Source organism: Marmota monax, unplaced genomic scaffold (genome assembly GCF_021218885.2).
Source record: "Marmota monax isolate L192 unplaced genomic scaffold, Marmota_monax_Labrador192_F-V1.1 WCK01_AAM20220418_F8-fsc00183, whole genome shotgun sequence".
Classification (NCBI taxonomy): domain Eukaryota; kingdom Metazoa; phylum Chordata; class Mammalia; order Rodentia; family Sciuridae; genus Marmota; species Marmota monax.
This window is the reverse complement of record NW_026694841.1, coordinates 1,581,104-1,608,784: the sequence shown is the minus strand read 5'-3', so window position 1 is coordinate 1,608,784 and position 27,681 is coordinate 1,581,104. Positions and strand designations below refer to the sequence as shown.

Below are 27,681 nucleotides of genomic sequence, written 5' to 3'. Positions count from 1 at the left end.
CAGAGCCTGATGTGGCAGTCAAGTAAAATGAGAACACTCTTCTGACATTTATGGATATGCAGACATTTATGGATATGCACATTCACTACTGTGCTGCATAGGGATGAGATAGAAGGAGACACAAATGGAAATCAGTTATGATCATGGCTAAAAATACTGTTCTCTTCTCATGGCCCAACCAAGGATTCTTCCAGCAAGCAGGGTGCTTAGTGGTAACAAGCAGCACTTGGTAGTGTTCTCAGAGGCCTGCTTCTTTCTAGACCCACCTCTGACACCCTAATTAAGACCCCCCTGACTTCCTGATGCCCCACCCTCCTCCCTTGCTGCACAGTTACCACCTGAGCACTTTCCAGTTTAAAACCCTAGTTTCTTTGATGCTCTTCCACCAAGTCTCAGCTCCCCAGCCTGGTATCTGGCTCCTCCCAACCCAACTGCCCTGTGCTCCTGTCCATCTCCCACACCCCTGCCAACCCTGACCTTCTGGTGTGGCCAGGCGGTCTTCTCATCAACCTCACCCCCTAATTCATGCCACCTCTGCTTCCCATGGCCCCCCAGATGTAAGGCTTCCTGCTTTCCACCCACAGTATTTAGGGACAGGAAGCGTTCTGAACCCAGGTCTGCTGCTGTCCCCCTGGGAAGCCCTGGGCAAAGTCTCGAGCCTCCATCACCTCATCCTAAAACGTGGAAGAAAGCACCTATTTTGTGGGGATGCTGTGGAGGTGAAATGCCTGGCCCACAGGAACCACAATCAACAGTAGCTGAAATTGCAGCATATGCTTCAAAACTCCATTCAAGTGTCTCCCTCTTGACCAAAGCTCGGCCTTGTGCTGAGTAACGTGGTCCAGTGCATGGCTTAGGCCCTGGCTTCCTTTCTCCTTTCCCTTCCTTTCTTTGGTGCCGGGGCTGGAACCCAGGGCCTCACACATGCTAGGCAGGCAGGCAGGCGTTCTACTCCTGAGCCCCGGCCCTGTCTTAGGCCACTGGGTAGAGGACTGGAGGGGCTAGAGGCCTGAGTTGAGCTTCCACTGGACACTGGTCCTCCTCCCAAGGACAGACACACGATCTGAGGGACAACAGCATGATTTCTATGTAAAGGCAACTTCAACGAGAGAAATCCATTACAATTTTGGGCCACCCTCCCAAACCCTCCTATTTTGCAGTTTGGGAGCCCACTGACAGTGCGCCTGGTGTCCTATCTAAGCTCTCAGAAGACAGAACATTCCAAGGCATACACAGAAGGTCTCTGGTTAAAATGTTTTGACTTCACTGTCTTTTAGTTCCAGTTGAATTAATCTTTCTAAAACTTAAAAAACAAAACAAAAATAAAACAAAACAAAAAAACCCAAATAAGCCTTGATAGGAAATGTGGGAGTTGTACACTCTTGAGATCAGTCTTTCCCCAAATTACACAGTTCAACCGAACTTCTACAGTGATGTTTAACTTTAGAAGTGTAAAATAAAGCCATCCCTTACCTCTATTTTGAGAATCCTATTTAAACTAAGCTACCAAAGAGTATTCTAGTATAACACAAACATAATGACCATGTATCTTGTAGCTTACCGCCGCTCAAAAGTAGTTTATTGGTAATTACTTCTATGTTTCAGTCTACCTCACTCTCTCCCATCCAATAAGCACTCTCAGAACACCCTCCAGGTTTGTCGAAAGCCATCCTTTACTCATCAGCAATGCTTGATAAGCTCCTCTGTGCTGGACACTTGTAGGTGCAGCAGAGACCGGTGAAGGTGCTCAAGAGGGAGCAGTTAGGATCTCAAGAAGTAAGTCATAGCCAGGCGCCAGTGGCGCACACCTGTATTCCCAGCGGCTTGGGAGGCTGAGGCAGGAGGATTGCGAGTTCAAAGCCAACCTCAGCAATGGTGAGGTGCTAATAAGCAACTCAATGAGACCCTGTCTCTAAATAAAACACAAAATAGGGCTGGGATATGGCTCAGTGGTCAAGTGCCCCAGTTCAATCCCCCCCCAAAAAAGAAGTCAGATGATGAACAAGAACATGAGACAGAACAGGGGTGGGGGATGGCAAATTTAGAAAAGGGGATAAAAAGTCCCCCCTAAGGTCATGAGAGTTAAACTGAATATGAATTTCAGAAATTAAATATCAGAAAAAGATCATCAGAGGCAGAGGAAATAGGTCCTACAAAGGCCCAAGGTGGGAGGAACCTGGCTTGGCATCCCTTGCTCTCATGAGATGGGACGTTACAGACGAGGGAGGAGGCACAGAGGAGGAAGGCAGGAAGGCAGGAGGGCTCTGCTAGGCAGGGAAGCCCCTGGGGGTTTAGGCAGGGGAGTAATGTGGTCTGATTTTCATTTTTAAAAGGAAATAGGAGTAGGGAGACCAGCTAGGAGCTACTGTAGAAGTCCAGGCAGGAGGTGAGGGAGCCTGGACTCAGGTGGCGGCAGAAGTCTAGACAGAGGCTGGGATGGAGACGGTCTTTCTCACACTCCGCTGTTCATGTGGTTCTCAGATTACTGATGAAGCAAAGACTGAAAATATTTCAGTAGAAAAACTAAGAATACCGCCAGCACCACGAGCCAAAGGAAGTATAAGCTCATGAGAGGAAGGGCCTTGCCTTGTCCCTACCACTCTGTGCCAGGACTGGCACACAGAATTACTTATCTGTTGAATTGATCAATCAGAGGTCTGTGGACTTAGAGATTTCATAAGAAGATGAAATTGGATTAAACCAGCAGCCCTCTTTCTGGTACAAGTGTTGAATAAGAGGGCAGATTATCCTTTTGAATGAATAAATACAGCTGTCCTAGTGTCATCCTGATGTAGTGAAGTTTGCCCACAAAGTCTTGCCAGGAATAGAGAATCAAGAAGATAAAACATGTAAAGCAAACACATAAAATCAATCGAGAAGCGTGGACTGGACCCCTGCTCTGAACCAGTATTGCTCCATCCCTGATGGTGGGGGGACTAGAGAACTGAGGGCGGCTTCAGGCCTTTCTAACAGCTAGGAACAGAACCTACATTATGGTTTGCATCTTAAGGGTCCCCCAAAGGCTCATATGCTAAAGGTGGGGTCACCAGTGTGGTGTTATTGGGAAGGGGGTGGCATGTTAATGAGGTGGAGCCTAGTGGAAGGAAGTTGGGTCACTGAGGCTGTACCAGTGACACTGAGTCCCTGGCTCCTCCCTGTTTCTCCTTTTGCTTCCTGTAGAACACAGGTGGGCAGCTTCCCCCATCAGGCATTTCCACCGTGATGCACTGTCCTGCCACAGGACCAAATCTACGTAGCCAAGCAAGTGTGGACTGGACCCTTTGAAGCTGCAAGCCAAGATGAATCAACATTTCCTCCTTATAAGTTGATTATAAGTACTGCTGTCAAGGTATTTCTGTCAATGATGTAAAGTGGCACTGAAAACTGGGAGTGGAAGTGGGGTCACTGCTGTGACTATACCTGATGATTTGGGATTGGCCTGAGGAGGAGTTTGGAGAAGCTTTAAGAAGCAGGCTGGACAACGCCTGCCACAAGCAGGGCTCAACAGGTGCTTCTGGCAGTGGCTCCGAGACCAGGGTGCTGTAGGAGCATGGCTGGTGAAGGGCTGGTGAAGTTTCAGATGGAAGTGAAGACTCCTGGGAACTGGTCTAGAGGCCATTCTTAATTCTGGCAAAGAACTTGTCTACATTTTGTTCATGCACAGAGGTTTTATGGGAGGCTGAGTTTAAAGGTGACAAAGTAACTCATCTGGAGGAGACAATTACAAGGCAGCAGCAAATTCAGGTAGCAGCCTGGGTACTACTGGCTGCTTTTACAGATTTATAGTGAGAATTGGAAAAAAAAAAAAAAGCAGAGTGGAAAGATTGGGAAAAGTTGCAGTTTGGCTAGAAAAGGAGCATATTTAGTGCTGCAGCCAAGAAGGGTGAGGCTGCTAAGGATATTAGCACTATTGAAAAGAAACCCGGGGCTGGGGCTCAGTGGTACAGCACTCGACTAGCACATGCGAGGCCCTGCGTTCGATCCTCAGCACGGCATAAAAATAAATAAGTAAAAATAAAGGTACAACTAAATAAATAAATAAATATTTTTAAAAAATAAAGAAAAGAAACCAAGGGCTGGAGTTGTGGCTCAGTGGTAGAGTGCTTGCCTAGCATATGAGAGGCCCTAAGTTCAATCCTCAGCACCACAAAAAAAATAAATAAATAAAACAAATGTATCGTGTCCAACTACAACTAAAAATAAATAAATAAATATTTTTAAAAAGCCAAGCACTCTGCTTGGGACAACAGGATAGATGCCTGGGGGGTACTAGGAATCACCACGACCCTACCACTGCAGGCTCAAGACTTTGGTTTGAGAAAAGAGTTGGGGCACCCTGCTGCACTATGCTGTAGAGGGAAATGTCTCCCCAGGATTCCATTCCCTGTTCAGCCATCCAGGCCCTCAGAGGCCATTGCAACCATGGGTCAAGTGGGCCCAGCATCACACCCTGGCTCTGTCCCTGTGATCCTGAGGGGTAGGTATACAGAATGTGAGAGTTATAGGTTCACAGAAACTGTCTGGAATGACAGGCACGGTGTGGCAGGGCCAGAGTCCCCACAAACAGCCCTCGACAGAGTGATTCATGAAGCTGTGACAGTAAAGCCAGAGAGGCAGTGGAGACCCCGGGGAATGAACGATGCCAGGAACATGTAATGCCTGCTGAGGGAAGGGGTGGACGGTGAGCAGAGACACCCCAGAAGAGAGAGGCCACGTGGGCTGCAGCATGCGAGGACATGGGGTGGGGCTGCCCAAGCCCTTGGGAGCTCACACCCCACTACCATGCCCTCTAGATGGTGGACGTGGAGCTACAGGATTTAATGTTGGCCCTGCTGAATTTCAGTCTTGTTTTGATCCAATCCTTCCTTTCTACACTCCATCTTTCTCTTTTGAAATGGGAACATTTATCCTGTGCTGTTGTATTTTTAAGTATATAACTTGTTCTTTTCATTTTTCAGGGGTTCACAGCTTAAGAGTTTGACTTGAGTCTTGGAGGAGACTTGTACTTTTAAGCAAGGCTGGAAGTACTATGACTCTGGGGACTCCTGGATATGGACTAAATGCATCTGTGTTACAAAATGGACATGAGCTGCTGGGGTCCAGGGGCAGGATGTTATGGTCTAGATCTTAAATTTCCCAAAGGCCATGTGTTGAAGGCGTGGTCACGGTCTGTGGTGCTGTTGGGAGGTAGCAGAACTTGAAACAGTGGGGCCTAGTGGGAGGCAGCTAGGTCATGGGGGTGTGCCCTTGAAAAGCGTATTGGGACCCCAGTCCCTTTCTCTCTTTCTTGCTACCTGGTCACCAAGAGGTGAGCAGCCTCCTCTACCAGGGTCTCTGTACATGATGCTCTGCCTCACCACAGGCCCAGAGGCAACAGGGCCAAGCAACTAAGGACTGAAACCTCTGGAACCATGAGCCAAAATAATATTTCCTCCTTTTCAGTTGGTACTCTCAGATATTTTCTCACAGGATGGTAAGCTAACTAACATACGCTATATACTCAATTAAAACGGTAGTCAGCAATGGAAAATCAACATGGCACCTGCTCACAGCTGTGACACAGGATTTTCTAGTGCCCCATTGGTGTTAGGGTTTCTTTGTTTTGTTTTTGCCTTTTTATGTTTTTCCTGCTTCAATTCAATGTCACACTTGTGACTCCTGGTGCCAGCATGCGGCTGCTGATCGGCAAGAGCATGAAGAGCAGGGCTATGGCCCCTGCTCCACTCCTCACCAGCCAAATGCCTTCTGGCAAGAGCTCACCTGTCAGTCTTGGAGTGTATTCCTGTGCCCTCACACAGAGTTCACAGAAAGTTAACACAATAATGGGTTGGCCAATTCTTACAAATTTTAAGTGCCACACAAGTCAGTGACAGTATTATTAACAACAACAAAAGAAATGGTCCCTTCCCACTTACACAATACGGGTCTGGGTCAGGCAGGGAGGGACTTTATGTCTTCATCCAGGCCATTCGTCATTAGACGGTCCATCACCATCCTGTCCATCACCATCCTGTAACTACAGAGGCGGGGATGAAAGGACCTTGAAGTCAGTTTGGCCACACCCCAACGCCCGGCAACAGCCTAAGCCATCTAAGATGCTTATAGGGCCGGCATGTACTCGTGGCTGTCAGAGTTGAGTAACTCACAGAGTCTAACAAGTATGTGGCAAAGACACTCAACCCACTAATGACAGAATCAGCAAGCCAGCAAGGCCGGTTCAAGGAAAACAAAGAAATACATATAGAGTCATGGAGAAAAGAGTGCTGTGATCATCTCTCAGAGTCTGATATAACACTGGTTAAATGTGCTACAGAAACCTTTACCTTTGGGTCTTTCTTTCCCACTAAACAGGAATAACTGAGCATAGGAGAATGCTAGCACCTCTCCTAGACAAAATTACTTGTAACTTATTACCTGTAACTAAAATTTATTTGTAACTAATCAATTTTCTAGAAATTAACACTCAACTTTACTGAGTCTGGTGTTGTTGGGAGGTAGCACTTACTGTTTCAGTCAGCCTTTTTTGCTGCTGTGACTAAAAGACCCAAGCAGAGCAATTATAGAGGAGGAAAAGTTTATTTAGGTGTGCATGGTTTCAGAGGGCTTAGTCCACAGAAGGCTAGCTCCATTCCTTGGCACTCGAGGTAAGGCAGAACATCATGGTGGAAGAGTGTGGCAAAGGGAAGCGGCTCACATGATGATCAAACGTAAAGAGAGAAACTCCACTCACCAGATACAAATATATACCCATAGCCACATCCCCAGTCTCAGCTCCTCCAGCCACCCCCACCGGCCTTCAGCCACCACCCAATTAATCCCATCAGGCGACTGATCCACTGATTGGTTTAAGGCCCTCATAACCCAATCAATTTCCTTCTGAACCCCCTTGCACTGTCTCACATGTAAGACTTTAGGGACATCTCACATTCATACCATAACAATTACCTTCTCTGAGGAAGTCATGTGTCTCCTGTGGGCTTGCCAGACACATACTCCTCTATTGCCTTTCTCCAACTTTTCTAAAATATCTTTAAAAGCGCTAACTACAGACTGGGGTTGTAGCTCAGTGGTACAGCGCTTGCTTAGCACATGTGAGGCCCTGGATTTGATGCTCAGCACCACATAAAAAATAGACAAAATTTAAAAAGTTTTTTTTTAAAAAAGAGCTAACTACAGTTCATTATTCACCCAGTGAGTTGGTTGCCAAGAGCTCCTTCCTAACCGGACTGTTTTTGCCTCTGTGTCCTTCGCATCTTCTTTGCTTATATATATAAAAAGAAAAACTTCAAATGATTAACATTAATTATAAATTGCTTAGTCTTCTTAGATCAGATCACCTTGAAATCGGGGAGGGGGAGTACTTTCAAGAACTTGCAGTCCTGAGTGCTTCTCTGAATGAGCCAGGGCTGTCACTATGGGAATCCTACAGATGGACAACGCGGCATCTGGCTCACAGGCTTCCTCCACTTCCTAGAGGCTCGGCTGATCTGAGGCAGCAGCACCACATTAACGCTAATCTCCTGGTCTTCACAATCCCACCCGCTTACCCCTTCTTTCCAACGTAATGGTACTCAGAAGTCACAAACCAAACCCACTTCAGAGGTACAAGTAAACCCAACCGTCACTAATTGGAAGAACCATATGAAGTGAAAGAGGAAATCTGATTAATCAAAGAAGGTCTTGTGTGTTTCCGTATCCTCCACAGCAGCTAGTGGAGAGGAAGGAATCGGAATGAATGAACAAGCAAGCAAATCAGTAAGCTGAATGGACTAAGAACTGAAAGGATGAATGGGTTCCAAAGCCTCGCCTGTTGAGTGTCTCTCAAGACACGAGGAAGGAAGGGGATTTGGCAGAACTATTCCAGAAGGGACCATTAGAAGTGGAGACCCAATAACAGAACCCTGTGAGGATTCGATGCATCTACAGACCCAACTAAGAACCTGAGGTACACAGAGGTGAAAAGATTTGCCTAACATTACACAGCTGAAAAGTGGCAGAGGTGATCACACTCAGACTTCAGCTCCAGGGTCTGTACTTTTAATATCTGCAGAATAAGTTAAAACCAAAGGGTAAGAAAATGCTTATAGGTATGATTTCAAGTAACAAAAAGCTATCCATCAACAAAGCATTGATCAAATATGGTACATACAACAGAGTTCCAAGCAGCTATTACAAATGTAGGTCTTCATTAACTGTACAGACCTTACCATCATGGAGTAAAAACACTACAGAGGGCAATAAATTATGACTTGCAACCAAACACCTCCACAAATCAAGCGAAAAGCAAGTTAAAGAAAAGCATATACAGCACCCTCTCACTTATGCAATAATACCCTGCACCCAGCAAGCCTAACAGCTGTAAGCACGGACCTCTGAGAGACCACGCTGCAGCCAATCTTGGGCACATTTACTTCACTGTTCTGAATGTCGGTGTCCTCTGAGCAAAACAGGGGGACATTGTGCATCCTACATGGTTTTCTGGTGAGAATCAAGTAATACAGTGCACGTAAAGTAGCTCATCTCAGAAGTGGCATGTCACAGCTAGGAAAAACAGCTGCCCCCTTAGGAGTATGCTTTTATGTGAATATATATGTTCACTAGAGAAAGAGAGGTTTGGAAGCATGTTATTCAACAAAAAGAAAACAGTGGCTTATCTCCAAGAGATGCCAGGCGAGTTGTTCTTTATGTTTTGTACTCTTATGTGTTGCTGAATTTGTACTATGAACAAGTGTGTTTTTACACAAGCAGTGACTTTTTAATAGAAAAATACAGGTATACGTGTGCACTGCACTGAGGACCCACAGCACAGCAGCACTGAGCTCCGGAGCCAAGCACAGCAGGACTCAGGCATCAGCTCATCTCACTGTTAATCTTGACTGTTTACCTTGAACCCTCTGATCCTTAGTTTCCTGATACAAGATGGATAATAAAAATTCATAAAACTAGTACGTGAGTTGAAGGAGAAGGTAAACATAAAAGTAGTTGACATTAGTGAAAGTTCAATAAAAACTAGTTCTCCCCTGACATACACACCAGTCCCAGGTTTGCCAGTGACAAAGTGTGACACTGGACAAGTTGTTTTTCTGAGCCCCAGTTTTCCCATCTATAAAATGAGAATGTTAACCCCTTGAATACTGTGATATCTATGTGAAAGTTTTTTGTATACTGTAAGGTACTATACAATAGGGACATTTTACTATGATTATTGTGGGATTTTTTAAAAGTTTTTTTTAATACCTTTATTTTATTTATTTATTTTTATGTGGTACTGAGGATCGAACCCAGGCCCTTGCAAGTGCTAGGCGAGCACTCTACTGCTGAACCACAACCCCAGCCCTAAGTTTTTGTTTTAATATTTTTTTAGTTGTAGACGGACACAATATCTTTATTTTATTTGTTTATTTTTATGTGGTGCCAAGGATGGAACCCAGTGCCTCACGCATGCCAGGCAAGCGCTCTACCACTGAGCCACAACCCCACCTCCTATTGTGGGGTTTTTAATCAGATTATTTTACAGCCTCTCTAATGAACTAAACTCGAGTAGCCTTTAAAATCTAATGAAGATGGGATTTTATTAATTAGTAATAACTTGCTGAACTTTATGAGCTTTCCCAGAATAGCCTGATCCTTATATACCTGGAAACGAAGCCTGTCTTGATTTGATTGGCATCATCTGCTTCCCAAGAAACCCTGGTTTAGCTCAGGCCATTGCTCTGACTCCCAGCACAGAAGAAAGAGGCTGGCACATGCTCTGCATGGCGATGACTTCAGTTTTGTTCTCTGAAGGATCCTCCCTTCTTTCCACTATTTAAAACAAGTGTTAACTTTCCAGCCACCAGATGAAATCCTTAAATTTAACTGGCACACCCATGGAACACCTGTATAGTAACTAACATTTATAGCATCCTTGGAAAATATTCTTCATCCGTGTCTCCTATGACCAAAAAATCAACATAGACAAGGCAGAGATGGCCATCTCCAAGAGGTTAAGAAACTTGACCTAAGTCAACCTTGCATTTCCAACCATGCTTGATAACAGAAAGTCAGCACCTGTGTACAGTCCTTCTCTTTAGGTAAGGTGAGGTAGGGGAAGAAAAATAACATTGTACCTTCCACCCTACTGAATCAAGAGTAGGGTCAGAGCTGACATCAGAGAAGAAAATTCGGACTTGCTCACGTCAGGTCACTTCTCTTGAATGCACACACCAAGGGGAGCAGTGTTTCTGCTTACTGTCTCACTTGATGAGTTCTATCCAGCACCCTGTACAGGTCTGTCCTGAGCTGGAAAGATCCATGGAACAGCAAATGACCACACTAGATAGGCCCCTAGGCATTGAGTTCCATCCTCTCCTTTCACGAATGGATGGAAACCACGAAGTCCAAAGGAGATGACTCTCCAGCACTGGCAGTGAGGACAATGGAGGCAGGGCCACGCAGGGGTCCCCTGAACTCCGCCCTACACTCTCTTCACCCCCTGCTCAAAACACTGCCTTCAAACCTATCTCCACTTGACCACTCTGCGTGCAGCCCTCCTCCCTGGCCCTCCTCTTCCAGAGTCAAGGTGATTCATCCCATTCAATGGATGCCGCGCGCACACCACTTGCTCTCCTGATCCTATCTCCATGGAAGATGAGGATGAGCCTGCAGGGACTGAGGCGCACAGGAAGCCCATCCAAGGAACTGAACAAGGAACTGAACTGCAAGGACAAACATCTACATCACCCTTTCTCTTCACATCCTCAGAGCTTAAACTTCTCAGTGAAAGGCCAGGTGTCTACATCAGCCACAGCAGACATGCCAAAGCAGTCACATTTGGGCAGTTATGTTTGGAAGTGATTTTAAAAAATGAATGTGAACCAGGCGCAGTGGCGCATGCCTGTAATCCCAGAAGCTCAGGAGGCTGAAGCTGAAGGACAGAGAGTTCAAAGCTAGCCTCAGCAACAGTGAAGTGCTAAGCACCTCAGTGAGACCCTCGACTCTAAATAAAATACAAAATAGGGCTGGGGTGTGGCTTAGTGGTCAAGTGTCCCTGAGTTCAATCCCCAGTACCGAACAAACAACAACAACAAAAGAATGTGATAAGAAGGTGTGAAATGTCCAGAAGGTGTAGCTTGCATATTAAAAACAGAATATGCAACTCCTGGGCTGTGACATTTTGAGCAGTCTACTCTCAAACTTGGGCTCTGCAGAGTCCACATTTCCAGTCAAATGGGCAAGTGACTTCATCTCTCTGTGCCTCAGGTTCCTCCCCCATAAAAAGAAAAAAGTAATCTCATTTAACTCCTGGGCTTACTGCAATGATTAATCGAGATAATTCAGTGGTTAGAACAGTGCCTGGTATATAAAAAATACTCACTGAATATGAGTTATTATTTGAGAAATAAAACCCAGTTCTTCTTATGAAGCTGCACTTTTGTGCTCAGAGTTTATCACTTTTTCACAAACTACAGAGATTAAATTATCCCCCAGACAAAGCTTACTTCACCAGGGAGAGCACTGCAGGGTTTATGGTCAATGGAATAGAAAGCCCCAGACTTTCCCTCTGCATGGAGACCAGATAACAACAGATAGACCAATCGCTATGAGAGAAATTCAGAAACCAGTGAAGAGGTCCATGCTCCCCGAAAAGCCACGGAGAGCCTCATCGCAGCCTGGCAGAATAATTCATGACATTTACCCTCCAGGCCTCTGGTCTAGCTCAGTTATGGGGAGATTACTCCCAAATCTCAGCTTTTCCTTGAGGAGGAAAAGAAGAGTAGAACATTAATTCAATGACTTCATTTTGAGACAGGAGGAGAATGCTGCCTAATGGACTGCATATAAAAACTGACTCACCAGAATCTAAACTCTGACAGGCATTGGCGTGGAGGGTGCACCCTCTAGTAGCAGAGAATGCAGTACCACAGAGAGACACTAGGGGGAACTCCTATATGAACACTTGCCACAGCACCAGAGGCAGCGGTTCTGCAAACAGGCATAGGGGTAGGAGATGGGGGATCCTGAGTAGAAGCAGGCAAGCTTTAACCAAGAGACTATGTGCACAAGCTCAGAGAAGACCTATCCCCAGAGAGGTCTCCTGAATCTCTAGCCAGGATGACTACTAAAGGTTTCTCCCTGTACAAACCCAGATTATATAGACTGGGAAGTGGCCATTTTTCAAAAGCCAAATCCTGAAAAAAAAAAAAATAATAATATATACAAAGGAAGAGGGAAACATAGCCTAATCAAAGAAGTAAATTAAATTTCCACAAAAAAAAACACAACAGAACCACAGATTATAAATTATCGAAGAATTAAAAATAAGGATGCTCAATGAACTAGAGCACAGAAAAAAAATAGTTAAAAGATATCAGGAAAATGATGCATGAGCTGAATGAGAATATTAACCAAGAGAAGGTATGAAGGAGAACCAACTGATATAATATGTAAGTGAATTAAATTCCCCAATTACAAGACATAGTTAGGGCTGAGGATTGGCTCAAGCAGTAGCGCACTTGCCTGGTATGCGTGAGGCCCAGGTTCGATCCTCAGCACCACATACAAACAACGATGTTGTGTCCGCTGAAAACTAAAAAATAAATATTAAAATTCTGTCTCTCTCTCTCTTAAAAAAAAAAAGGTTTAAAAAAAAGACATGGCTGAGGGTCTGGGGCTGTAGCTCAGTGGCAAAGCACTTACCTAGCATGTGTGAAGCTCTGGGTTCGATCCTTAGCACCACATTAAAAAATAAAACAAAATAAAGGCATGTTTTCTATCTACAACTACAAAAAAAATTTTTTTTTAAAAAACATGGCTGAATGGATTTAAAAAAATTAGGATCCAGCTATCTGCTATATCTAAGACACTCCTTTTAGATCTAAGGACACAATTAGGCTGAAAGTGAAGTGGTAGAAAAAAAAAAATTCCTTGCAAACAGGAACCTAAAAAGAGCAGGGTGGCCATAATTACACTGGACAAAACACTGTCCTAAGAGACAAAGAAGGGCATTATATAATGACATGGGGATCAATTCACCAGGAAGATACAACTGATATAAATATAAAAGCACCTAACATTAGAGTTCCCAAACATTGACAGAACTGATTGGAAAAACAGCAATTATAACAGAAGACTTCACTATCCCACATTTAGTTATACACAGAACAACCAGAAAGAAAGTCAAATGATCTTCAACGGGTCACCAAGAATACACAATGACTATCTTTTCAACAAATGGTGTTAAGGGGCTGGGGTTGTGGCTCAGTGGTAGAGTGCTTGCCTAGCACATGCGGGGCCCTGGATTCAATGCTCAGCACCACATAAAAATAAATAAATAAATATAGGTATTGTGTCCAACTACAACTAAAACATAAATATTAAAAAATGGTGTTAGGAAAACTGGATAATCACATGCAAAACAATAAAGCTGAATCCTTATCTTACAACATAAACAAAAATGAACTCACAATAGATTAAAGATTAAACACAAGATCTAAAATATAAAACACCTTTTTTTATATTTGCTAGAAGAAAACATAGGGGAAAATTTTCAGGACATTAGACTTAGCAACATCTTGGATATGACATCAAAAGCAAAGATAAGCCATGTGTGGTGGCATACACCTGTAATCCCAGTGGCTGGGAGGCTGAGACAGGAGGATTCTAAGTTCAAAGCCAGCCTTAGCATAGTGACGCATTAAGCAACTCAGTGAGACCTTGTCTGTAAATACAAAACAGGGCTGGGGATGTGGCTCAGTGGTTGAGTGCCCCTGAGTTCAACCCCAGTACCAAAAAAAAAAAAAAAAAAAAAAAGCGAAAATATGAGATTATATCAAATTTTAAACCTCTGCATGCAAAAGAAATAACCAACAAATTGGAAAAGACAACCTACAAAATGGGAGAAAATATTTGCAAATCATCTAACTGGTGTTTAATATCCAGATTATATCAGGAACTCCCACAGTTCAACAGCAACAAAACAGAAACAACCAAAAAAAACCAAATGGGTAAAGGACTGGAATGAACAATTCTCCAAAGAAGATAAACAAATGGCCTATAAGCATATGAAAAGTGTTCGACATCACTCATCATAAGAGAATGGCAATCAAAACCACAATGAGATCTCATCTCACATCCACAGAGATGGAAAGCACAGAGAACAACAAGTGTCCACAAGCACGCAGAGTAACTGGGACCACTGTGCTCTCTCTGATGGTGTGATGTGAAATGAGCAGCTGGTAAGGAAAACAGTGTGGAGGCTGTTCAAAATCTTTAAATAGAATCCCCAGGTGACCTAGCAATCCCCCATCTGAGCACATATTCAAAGAAGGCAAAGCAGGATATGGAAGAGATATGTGCATACCCACATTCACTGCAATATTATTCATAAGAGCTATGAGTGACAACACCCCAATTGTTCCCTGAAGGATGAATGGGGAAATACATGTGGTGTGTAGAGAGTATAATGTTACACAGCCTTAAAAAAAATTAAATGTGGCCACATAATACAAAACAAATGAACCTCAAGAACATTATGCTAAATAAAATAAATCAGTTACCAAAAGGACAAATACAATAAGACTCCATGTACACAAAGTATCTACAGTGGTCAAAAGAGAAACAGAAAATAGAAGCTAGTGACCAGGGCTGCTGGGGATGAGAGGGCATCAGTGTTTAGTGGATGCAGAATGTCCACTTTGCATGATGAAAGAGTTGTAGGGATCTATTGTATAAAAATACGCATATACTTAGCTGGGTGTGGTGGCTCATGCCTGTAATCCCAGTGGCTCAGGAGGCTGAGGCAGGAGGATCGCGAGTTCAAAAACAGCCTCAGCAAAAGTGAGGTACTAAGTAACTCAATGAGACCCTGTCTCTAAATAAAATACAAAATAAAGCTGAGGATGTAGTTCAGTGGGCGAGTATCTCTGAGTTCAATCCCTGGTACCGGCCCCCCACAAATATATACCTAACACTCTGAACTCCACACTGAAAAATGGTTAAGGCAGTGAATTAAAAGTTACAGTTTTTTTACAATAAAAATTAAAGTTTAAAAAAGAAAACAGGGCTGGGGATGTGGCTCAAGCGGTAGCACGCTCGCCTGGCATGCGCAGGGCGCTGGGTTTGCTCAACACCACATAAAAATAAAATAAATACATTGTGTCCACCTAAAACTAAAAACTAAATATTTTAAAAAAGAAAACAAAAATACTAAAACAATAAAAGCTTCAAGTGTTTTCTGAAATTTGTTAATATCCTAGTACATGTCAGAGATGTTTTCTCGCAGTTAAAGCATTTGGTTTTGTGCAAGCTCCACGGATTTAACACACATATAGTTATCACTTATTTTCCCAGGCACATAACTAACCCCTGTTGGAAAAAAAGAAGCGGAGAGAAACAGGGTGTCCTCTCCTGATTTTTTTTTTCCTGGACTGGGGATGGAATCCAGGGTTCTGTGCATGTTAAACAAGTGCTCTACCACTGAGTTCCACCCCCAGTCCTTTTTATTTTAATATTTTTTTTAGTTGTAGATGGCCACAATATCTTTATTTATTTATTTTTTATGTGGTACTGAGGATGGAACCTGGTGCCTCACACATCCGAGGCAGGCGCTCTACCACTGAGCCCCAGCCCCAGCTCCCACCTCCCACCCCCAGTCCTTTTTAATTTTGAGGCAGGGTATCAATAAGCTGCCCATGCTGGCCCTCAATGTGCAGTCCCCTGCCTTGGCCTGCAAAGCAGCTGGAATTGCAGGTGTGCTCAGTGCCTGGCATTTTCCTGGTCCCCTGCAGATCCCTTAGACTCCACCATCCTTCACCAACAATTAAGACTTGGTCCACCACGGGCAGCAGACTTGCTTTAAAATGCTTGGTAAGAGTGACATCATCAGGAACAGAGGCAAAGCAGAACAGAATAAAATGAAAGATTTAGTTTATGTTGTAGTAAGTTAAAAATGAACAAGTAGATGATCAAATGATTTTCAATGGAAGTGAAATAACTGAAATAATTCAAAGGGGAAAGGATGGTCCTTTTGACAAATGGTGCTGAAATAATTGAAAATACATTGCGTAAAATGCATTTAGACCTTTACCTTACACTGTACATAAGAATTTACTCAAAATGAATCACAGACTAAGTGAAAGAGTTAACACTATAAATGTTTCAGAAGGAAACATGAGAAAATCTTCCTCATCTCAGGTTATACAAAGCACAAAATAAGTGGGACTTCGTCAAAACTAAAAAATGTACATTCTTCAAGAAATAAAGAAATTCTTCTTTATTTACGAAGAAAATAAAAGGGAAAGTGATCCACTAAGAAAAAATATTACATACTGTATATCTGAGAGAGGACTTCTACCTAGAACATGAAATGAAACCTCAAAACTCAACACTAAGAAAACAACCATGATATAGATGGAAAATAACCTAAGTGCCATCAATGAAGACGAGCTGAGTAATCTAGATACATGTGGTCCAGGAAGCACTACAGTCATTCAAAACCAAACCCTTGTACAAGAACTACACGAGCTGGTGGGTCAATAGAGGACAGATACATGAATAAAGAAGTGACAAAGCTAATATGCCAAAATGGCAGTGGTATATAATTCACTGAATCTGAATTTGAAAATTTTTACAATAAAAATGTAAAAACACAAATGACACAAACATGCCATTAAACATAATGTACTGGTAAATATAAAAGGATACAAAGATGATTGCATCTTCCAAATCCATAATATACCCTTTTCAAAAAACACGTGTCCACAGGAAAAAGACACAGAGCAGAAAGTTAGTAGTGAGTACCTTGGATGGTGAGAGGATAGGCACTTCCTCTCTTACCCTTGCTTATCCATTTTCAGCTTTCCAAAGTGATCCATTATTTTCATGATGCAAGCAGAAAAAAGAGGTGCTACCCAGCAATGAGGCAGGAGCCAGTCCAGTGCAGAACAATGGGTTCACTGGATCATTCCCGGGCAGAGATGGTCCCTTCCAGCAGCCTGAAGAGCCCCCAGCTTCCCCGCATACTGGCAGGGAACTGACTTTGGCCAGGTTGTGCGCGGGCTGCTGACCTTTGTGTTGGATGCTGAAACTGGTGACAACTGGGGCTGCACAAGTTGAAATGCAGGCATCAAAGAGGTGACAGCTCTGCACTCTGCACTGGTCACACCATACCTGAATTCAACAATTTGTCAGAACCACTGACAAATTGGAGCTTGCTGACGGTGCTACACGAGGCTCGAATGTGTAGTGCTTAAGCCAGAGCAGGACAGACTTGGAGGAAATGACTGCCATGTTCTAATTTGGAGGTGCTGTTCTGGATTATGTAAAACTCGGATCAATCAGCAGAAATTTCAGAGAAGCAGATACCAGCCAAATATAAGAAGGAAGAGAGACCTCGGGCTGCTGCAGTAATTCAACACGCTTTACCCTGGAAGCACAAAAGCAGAAGCTGGGTGGATGCCTGCCAGAGATAATAGCTATGATTTCACTCCATCATTCAACAATATTTACTGAGTGCTCACCATGCCAAGTGTTGCTCTAGATCAGCACAGTACAACAGAACCTTCTACAACGGTGGAAAAATTCTATAACCTACACTGTCCTGTACGGCAGCCACCAGCCATGTGTGACTGTCAATCACTGTTGGCACTATGATTAGGAGGAATATCATATACAAAGTAAAGAGATTAATCTGCAAAGGCTGAGAGAGGCCAGTGCATGTATGCTAAGGAGTCACAACTACCCAGAGAGACAGAACTATCCCGAGAAGCTCAGGAAGAGCGTGTGAGCTCAGATTGGAGGATTAACAATTTAACAAAGACAGAGTGGACACTAAGAAGTAAAATAAAAGTGGAATGTAATTATGGCCTTTGATAATGGTTAAGACCTGCCTGAAATAAGCTCACAGTTCTAGAAAAACAGGGAGAGATGAAAGAGAATTAAAGGCATGTTCATCCAGATATGGTGGGAGGGAGCTGAAGGCCTTTGTGACGCCTCTAGGCTTCCATCTTGGATCATGAACTGCACCTCCCCCAGAATGGGATTCTGGATGAGGAAGGGCCTGGGAAGGAGAGCAGTGAGTTCAGTTTTTTCAAAATAGCTTTCTTGAGCAACATATTCTTCCTTCATAAAGTTAGCTCATTGAAACATAATTTTACTCCATAAAACATACAAGGGTTTGGTATATGCACAGCTGTGCCACCATTACCACAAACTAGTCTCAGAATACGTGTGTTCTTCATCCCCAAGAGAAGCACTTGCTCTATAGCAGCCACTCCCCATTCTCAGATACCCTGGTTCCCAGCTGGAAGCAACACTGACCTGCTTCCCATCTCTAAGGCCTGGCCTGCTGTCAACGCATCACACAATGTGTGGCCTCCCCCGACTGGTGCCTCGCCTCTCATTCAGCATTCTGTTCATGAGGTTCACTCTTGGGGTATTAGCCCTGGGCCTCACTTCTTAAGGGTCCGCTGTGTGAACACACTACAATCCATTCATTCATTCATCCAAGTTCACGGCCATTGGGTCATTTCCACTTTTTGGCCATTGTGAATGATGCTATGAACATTGATGTCCATCTTTTATGTGGACATATGTTTTAATTTGTCTTGAGCATATGCCTGGCAGTGGAACTGCTAAGTCATGGTAGAACTATGTCTAACATTCTGAGGAATTTTCAGAGTGATTTCCAAAGCTGCAGCACCATTTATATTCTCCTAGCAACGTCTGAGGGTTTCAATCTGTGAAGTTTAGCTGGGCATGGTCGTGCAAAGGAGTCACAACTACCCAGAGAGACAGAACTTGTAATCCCAGCAACTTGGGAGGCTGAGGAAGGAGAATCACAAGTTTGAGCCCAGCCTTAGCAACTTAGTGAGGCCTAAGTAAAATAAAAAATAAAAAGGTCTGAGTGATTAAGTACCGTAGGTTCATCTCCAATATCTCACCCCCCCAAAAAAAATCAGTGAAGTTTATTCACAGTCATGTACTAATGGCTAACGCACGGGGGTCATCCATGTTCTCATCAACAGTGGTTACTATCTGTCCTTTTTCTTTTAAAATATTTTTAGTTGTAGATGGACACAATACTTTTAATTTTCATATGTAGTGCTGAGGTTCAAACCCAGTGCCTCACACATGCTAGGCAAGTGCTCTACCACTGAGTACAGCCCCAGCCCTTACCTGTTCTTTTTATCCCTACCCTCTGGTGGGTATGAAATGGTGTCCTACTATAGTTAGGTATACATTTCCTCTTCTCTAATGATGCTGAGCACCTTCTCAAGTGCTTACTGGCCATCTGTACAACTTACTTGGAGAAGTATCTATTCAAATTATTTGCCTGTTTTAAAGTTGGGTTATTTTTCTTTATTATTGTATTATGTCGTAGCCCAGCTGTGCTGCTATAACAAAAGTACCATAAACTGACAACTCCCAAACAACATTTATTTCCTGCGGTTCTAGAGGCCGGGCAGTCCAAGATCAAGGCTGCATGCGGCAGAAGCAGAGTCTGGTGAGGGCTTCCTCACAGTGACCCTTACTGCAACCTCAGTGGTAAGGGTAAGCAAGCTCCCTCAGGGTCTCTGACAGGGGCACTAATCCTGTAGGTAAAGGTTCTGCCTTCATGACCTAACCACACCCAAAGATCCCACCCCTTAATCACATTACTTTGGGGGTTAGGATTGCAACATACGAACTTTGGGAAGGCACAAACTTTCAGGTCATAGCAAGCAATAAGTGTTCTATATGTATCCTAGACATAAATCCATTGTCAGACAAGTGATATGCAAATATCTTCTCCCATTATGTCATTTTTTGATAATATATTTAGAGCACAAACTTCTTAATATTGCTGAAATACAATTTATTTTGTATTGTTTCCCCCCTGTCCCCCACTTTTTTTTTGCAGATTAGGGATCAAACCCAAGACCTGTGTGTGTTAGGCAAGCACTCTACCACTGAGCTACACTCTGTTAGGCAAGCACTCTACCACTGAAGCCCTATCTGTCTTCTTTCTTTCTTTGGTCAATTGTGCTTTTGATGCCATTCCTATGGCAGTCACAAGGATTTACTGTTAAATTTTTTTCCTATGAGTTTTACAGCTTTCAGTTCTTATACTTAGGTTTATGATCCACTTCAAGTTAGTTCTTATGTATGGCGTGAGGTAAGGGTTCCAACTCTGTTCTTTTCTATGTGTATATTCAATTGCCCCAGCATTTGTCAGAAAGGCTATTTTTCCCCATTGAATTACCTTGGCATCCTGTTGGAAATCAATTGCTCATAAATGTAGGGGTAGTGAGTGTTGTTTTGGACATGTGGAATTTGCTGTCCCTGTGCTATGTCTCCTTTGGACTAAGCTACATGTACAGAGGACCATTTCTTCTATTCACAGCCAAGAAGTCAGTCCAGTGAACTCAATAAATAGCTGATGAATCATTACCCATCTGTGTGATTAACAGTCATGTTGCCTCGTCACACACAAAGGCTTGACACTCTGAAGCACATCACTCTGCTCCTATGGAGGGACCAGCTGGTTCCTTTCCAGTGCTGTCCCTCTATTTGGGTCTCTTTATCTGATCAGTCTGTTGCTTACAGTCTATTTTGCTTAGTGACACAAATTGAGGGGAGCAATTTTCTTCTTCCCAGGAAAGAAAATGTTTATAAACAGGACCCTGAAGCTGCTCAGTTAGAAATCTCAGCTGGTACAAGGGAGCTGAGCCAGTGGAGACATTTGATAATTTTTTTTTTCTGGTACTGGGGATTAAACTCAGGGGCTTCCACCCACAGTTGTTACACTATGTTACCCTTGAGCTACATCCCCAGCCCTTTTTAGATGAGGTCTAATTAGCCAAGGCTGGCCTGAAACTTGTGATCCTCCTGCCTCAGCCTCCTGAGTCTCTGGGATTCGATTTTGATCTATGGGCACGTAAGCCCCAAAGTGTGAGGTATTCCCATTTTGTACACAAGGTTTCATCTGTGTGCCAGTCCCAACAATTTCATGTGTTCAAGACAAACAGAATCTAAACTGCTGATGGACCTCAGCAGGTTGGAGATCAGAGAAAGGAAGGCCCTCAGAAGGGCCACTAATTTGAGGTAGGTCCTGAGTGGCTAGAAGACCCAAGGATGTTTACCCAAAGAAAGGCAAGACTTCTGAAAACACCTTCAAGTATCTGAAAAGCCAACTGAAAGAAAGAACAAGTCAGTTCAAAGAGGTACAAAGGGGAAGAACAAGAACAGAAGACCAGACCCCAGGTCAGCCCAAATCCTGACAATTCCCTGGCTCATCTCAAATGTGAAAGATAAAATAAAACAATGAAAATCGCACTGTTTACAATCTCTTTCTGGCACTTTCGTCTCATACACCCTGTGTTCCCCTTCTCAGCTCTATAGTCATCTCTTGGTATCTGAGGGAGACTGGTTCTGGAATCCCCACCCCACCAAAGGATATGAAAATCCAAGAATGCTGAAGTCCCTAGTATAAAATGGCATATATATTTGCATATAACCTATACATACTGCCCTGCATACTTTAAATCACCTCTAGATGACTTACAACACCTAACACAATGTCAATGCTGTGTACACAGTTGTTACACTATATTGTTTAAGGACTAATGACAAGAAAAAAGTCTGCACATGTAGGAAAAATGGTTGCAATGACGTGGGTTCACCAATCATCAAAGGCCTAGCTACGTGATACATGTCAGCTACAATATAACCTTTTTCCCAAAAATATTTCTGATCCACGGTTAGTTGAATCTGCAGATGAGGAACCCACAGATACCAAGGGCCAGCTACACTCCATAAGTCTTCATGGGTCTCCGTAGCCTGTCCCACACCCACATCTTGCACAGAGCAGATGCTCAACATGTACCTGTCAAGCAAAAACCTAACCAAACATGATGCCTGAGAGCAGATAAGCAAGGAAGAGCCATGTGTTTATGATATAAAATAGTCTATACTTAAGAAATTACTCTCATTTCCTGTAGTAAATTTAAATTTTTTAGTCATTTAAAAACTAGTTGCATTTACTGAAATTATGCTTATGCTAAATATTTAACATCACTTTTATTGTGTAAAATAAGATACACATGGGGCTGGGGATTGGCTCAGTGGTACAGCACTTGCCTAGCATGGGTGAGGCACTGGGTTCAATCCTCAGCACCACATAAAATAAATAAATAAAGTTATAAAAATATATATTTTTGAAAAAAAAATTAAAATGAGATACACGTGTTTAGACTGCCTAAACCAATCACTACATACACTTCTCTTCAACATGAGAAGCACAAGGTCAAAGTACTGGCATCCAAGGCTCCCCTGGCTCTAAGTTGCAAAGAACTGTGATCACAACCCCAAGTTCCCGTCCTAAGCTGGAAACTATACAATACAGGATTAAGCAAAGACACTGCCGCAGTCTGGCTGGGCACAAATCCGAGCCACTCAAGCAGGAACAAGCTGTATTATTTCCGAACTCCCATGAACGCCACGCACGCGGCCTTCTCCTGGGACACACCACACACCAACCGGAAAATCCCTCCTCCGGCACTTCCCCAACCAATGCGAACTCCCCAGGAATCCCCGTGAGAACTCCAAAGTAGCTGGCGCCTGAGGCGACAGCAGGTGTCTAATATACAATTGAATACACAGTTTAACATAACCATCATCATCTCAATGGCTTGCTGGGTCACCTCACAACCAATCCCTTCTGGCAAAAATGCCATGCATCATTCAGACTTGGCTATGGCTCTCAACATCTCCCCCCTTCTGTTTACTTATAAACACCAAGCATGTGGTTAAGGGACCGTGCCTGTCTTAGGTTGTCCAATTCTACATATGGTCCTTACCTATCATCGGATGAGCTGACCTCAAGGTGTCAGCCTCCTGTCTTAGGTTGGTACCATTGCAATTGGATCATACCCGTCATTGACTACTGGTTCAGCATACATCCATACTTGTGGATAGGCCTTTGCACCAGTGGGGGCGTGAGGTTCTTTGCCTCACCTCTGTTGGCCCCCAAATTTGGCCTTTGCACCAGTGGGGGGGGTGAGGTTCTTTGCCTCACCTCTTTTGGCCCCCAAATTTGGCCTTTGCACCAGTGGGGGGGTGAGGTTCTTTGCCTCACCTCTGTTGGCCCCCAAATTTGGCCTTGGTGCCAGTGGGGGGGTGAGGTTCTTTGCCTCACCTCTGTTGGCCCCAAAATTTTATACCATCACTAGCAGAAGGGAGGAGGATGCAAAATGCCACGACACCAAGCCAAATGACGGCTCTTTTTGGAAAAATTGTACCACTGATGACACCATCTGCAAAGATACACCAGCACTACCACAATTTGCTGCACCAACAGATAGTTCACAATGCATACAAGTGATACATAGTCCAGGCAAGTTCTGCAAACAGTTCAAAGCAGAGGAATCTATTAATATGTTCATTTCCTCCAAAAGTAAATCGACTCCTTGATTGAGCATCACTTGTTGAGTTACATTATTCATTGATGCATCAGTTTATACAGTTTGTTGTGATAGCTATCGAAGAAGCAGTAGTTTGGTTTTATCTTTGTCTTCACCGGTACTGGGATGAAGATAGGAATTCTGGCAATGATGGCTAAAAAAAAATTATGTAACATTCCAGCAGGCACTAAAAGAAAGCAATTTTCTAAACGATTTAGTATCCTGAATAGAATTAGATATAATGAAAAGGAAAGGTGAAAGTAAACAAACAGATCTGTTAACCTCCTTATTTGTTCACATATTAAAACAATCCTCAACAGCTGTTTATCCAATTTAAATTAAACCATTTAAATCACGTGAATAATAAAAATATTTGGATCCATTTTTTCATGAGCGCTCCTCATATATGATATATGGACATACGCACATACAGACATACAACACAAAACACAAGTGTGCACACATAACATACAACACATAAGACAATAGTAAAGGCCTTGTAGCTTTACACAAGTGAAATCTCCATTGCAATGTTTTAAAACTCCACAGTCAAAAAATAAAACTGATCAGAAAAACATTAACCTAGGTCTGTATGAGCTCAAAAAATAAAACAGAACTTCATGATGTGGGAAAAGGCAATAATAAAATAGATATTGAAAAAAGCATCCTGGTTACCACCTGGGTTTGACTCTTATTTGGATATCCCATCCTTTTTCCTGTAACCTGCATAACAAGCAAGCCCCAAGGTTTTTTTACATTTGAAATAGGCTTTGATGGTGTTCATTATTCATTAGCCTCCAGGTGTGAGAGAACCACTGTTGCAGATGTAAGGATATCAGCTGTTATGGATTTGAGTCAAATCATCTTCTTTTTGGTCTTTAGAAATAGCTTTGGTTAGTCTCTCTGGAATCCAAATCGGCTGCTGTTCTCCCTCTGAGCTTCAGGCGTTCCCCGCACGGGCCACCAAATGCCGCAGTCTGGCTGGGCACAAATCACGAGCCACTCAAGCAGGAACAAACTTTATTTCCGAACTCCCGCGAACACCACGCATGTGGCCTTCTCCTGGGACACACCAAACACCAACCGGAAAATCCCTCCTCCGGCACTTCCCCAATCAGTTCGGAAAAATCCCTCCTCTGGCACTTCCCCAACCAATTCGAAAAATCCCTCCTCTGGCACTTCCCCAACCAATTCGAACTCCCCAGGAATCCCGAGAGAACTCCAAAGTAGCTGGCGCCTGAGGCAGACAGCAGGGGTCTAATATACAATTGAATACACAGCTTAACATAACCATCATCATCTCAATGGCTTGCTGCTGTCACCTCTCAACCACTCGTTCTGGCAAAAATGCCATGTGTCATTCAGACTGGCTATGGCTCTCAGCACTTCACCCTGGAAACACACTGCGGGAGAGAGGCAGGCAACCTTTGAGGCAGGCAATCTGCTCACACAGCCACAGAGACAAGCCACATACTCTCCCCTGAGGCCTAAGCTGAGGGGGCAACCAACTCATCTCCCTGGACACACAACTCGTCACTCTTCCAAAGTCCAAGTCTGGGGCTTCGTGATGTCTGCTCCCATTGTCCATTTTTTCTCCTGCTTTTTCTCACGTATCTGATAGTTTTTATTAGGTACCAATCACAGTATATGAACACCGTAAATAACTTGAGGGTTGACTTCCGCTTTTGAGAGTTAGGAACCCCAACAACCGTGGTTCACCTTAATGTAGCCTGAAATTTAGATGATTCAAGGCAGCACCGAGTCCCTGCAAGGGAGTCTACTTCTGGTTCAGCCTTATCCCTGAGTGGAGCCCTTAGGAGAAACCTGGGGGTACGTATTAGGCCCCTCCTCCTGGCAGGCTGAGTGCCCAGTCCTGTGAATCTGCCTAGAGCTCTAACCCTCCTCTCAGGGACAATTTCAGCAATGACAAAACTGCTTCAAGGGTAAAATGGTGCCAAGTGCCTCCTTGACCTGTAGCGCTGCCATCCTCTCCTCTTGGTCCTACGCAAGCTGATTTTATTTTCTAAATTTTCACCATTTCTTGCTGTTAGTAGGACTGGTTCCAACACCTGATAAACCACTGCCAGAAGAAGATCCTCAAACCACACAGCTTAGCATGATCTTGTTTAAAACCAACCAGAGGGCACATTCTTACATAAATCATTCCTAATCTCACCCAAGCTTTTCCTACCTGGTCCACACTTCGGAAGTTTTTCCAGGGAACTACCCCAAAACAAGGCTATGAAGCAATAGAGGTTCGGAGAAATAGAGATTCAGAATCACTGTCACTGTCGACCGCAGAAATCCATAAAAATCCTATTTAAAATAAAGCATTAATGTAAATGTCATCAAGTATTCTAAAATGTAACACACTTTACTGCTGGAACTGGGAGGGGGGGCATACGTTAAAAAGGAAAAGACACATAAAATGTGTGAACTTGGGGCTGGGGCTGGGGCTCAGCACACTTGCCTGGAATGAGTGAGGTACTAGGTTCAATTCTCAGCACCACATGTAAAAAAATAAAAGGTCTATCAACAACTAAAAATATATATATATATATATACATATAAAAAAATGTGTGATCTCCTAGGCTCAGAACCAGGAAAAGAGCAGGTAACATAGCTTCCTGTTCTTTTGTTTCCTTCTGTCCTATTCCACTCCATCCCTCACACAGAGGTGGGCTGACACAGAACACGGGCTGAAATTGAACACAGTCCAATCATTTCTCTAAACATCTAAGATGTACTCAGTACTGAGTACTCATTTCCAGATGTACTCAGTACTGAGTAGGAGCTTGGGTACTGGTCATAAAATTGGAAAAGCCCGACCATGGGCTGAAACCATGAGCCAAAATAAATCTTTCCTAGTTTCCTATGTGTATGTCAACACATAAGTTGAGGATGCAAGTGTTCCTGTCCCCTTCTGCCTACAACTACAGAAGAAATTAGGAGTAAAGGACAGGAGGAATGAACCAGAACTGAGAGGCAAGAAGTCCATACATCATCTCCCCATCACCCTATTTGCCTGTGAGCCCCATACAGCTGACCTCTGCAGTTGAAAACCAAGGGGGTGCTTGCATTATTCAATATGTATTTATTGAGTACCTACTACATTACAGGTATACCAATAGGTACTGGGACTCTGGGGCTGAATAAACCAGCTGTGGTCTGACCTCAGGAACAGGTCAGTAGTTCTCCACTCTGGCTGCACATCTAAGTATCTGAAGATTTAAACCAACACAGGAGTCCAAGTTAAGTAAACACCTGAGACAGGGCTTCTGCCCGGAGGCGGGGTGCTTTTCAAGTGTTTCTGATGCCCACGTGGGCTGAACAATCTGGGACTCTTCCATTTCCAAATCTGTCTCTCCATGGCTTCCTTAATACGTACTTTTTAACAGGTTAAAAATCTCCAAAGTAAGTTGTGGTTTCATTAATGCTTGTGTTTGTACACAACTGAGGGTGGGGTGGCCTTGACTCTGTCACCAATCTCATCCTGAAAAGCCACACTGCCTGGGAGTGATGTCTGGCCTCACTCAAGCCTCCTTGTAGATTCACATTCGAAAGGTGCATGTTTCATTTCATAGATGAGATTTCTCCCCTGGGGCACAGATGCCTGAATCACACACCATTTCACCCTGTTCCCCTGAGTTAAAGCACCATTTCCTGGACTCTGGTTCATTCATGATTTTTGTCAGGTCTGTTTAACATGAGAGCTATGATTTATTTAATCTTTTTCTTTAAAATCAACTTGCTAAAGCAATGAAAGAATTCTAACCCCACCAAATAATAAAACAAATCAGAAAATGTCTTTAATTAAGTGAGGCATTAGCACATGAATACATGAATACAGATCAATGCAACAGTATAGGAAATCCAGAAACAGATCTAATCAATCATATATGACAAAAGAAAGCCATCTTGAAACACTGGGAAAAATGGACTTTTTAAACCAGTGGTATTGAAATACCCAAAATAACATGAAGATTTGATCTATCTGTCAAACCATTCAAATTCCAAACAGATCAGAGATTTTAATGTTGGAAAACATAATAATAAAAGCACTAAAAAAAACATGGCTGACTTCAACTCAGGCGTGGAAAACTTTCTGGCTATGATTGAAGATTGAGAAGAAATGAATGAAAGGACTGGGAGAAATACGTAGTTAAATTTACTTTGCCTTTATTAACAATAATAAGCAAGCACATATAAAAACCCACTCCTGGGCTCTCTGCTGCCACCCCAGTGAGTCACCATGGGAGCC

The 27,681-nt window shown here is 43.3% G+C and overlaps 1 protein-coding gene across 2 annotated transcripts in view; it reads right to left on the bottom strand.

Annotated features, from left to right (window-relative positions):
• Evl (Enah/Vasp-like) overlaps positions 1-27,681 on the bottom strand; it is a 139,014-nt gene that overhangs the window by 101,515 nt on the left and 9,818 nt on the right. The window contains exon 1 of one of the 2 annotated variants that reach the window (XM_046426284.2): positions 5,916-6,008. The exons of the other annotated variant lie outside the window; for it this stretch is intronic. The gene's annotated coding sequence lies outside the window, so the exon portion shown is untranslated. Of the gene's footprint in view, positions 1-5,915; positions 6,009-27,681 lie in introns of those variants that run through there. 2 annotated transcript variants of the gene reach the window in all.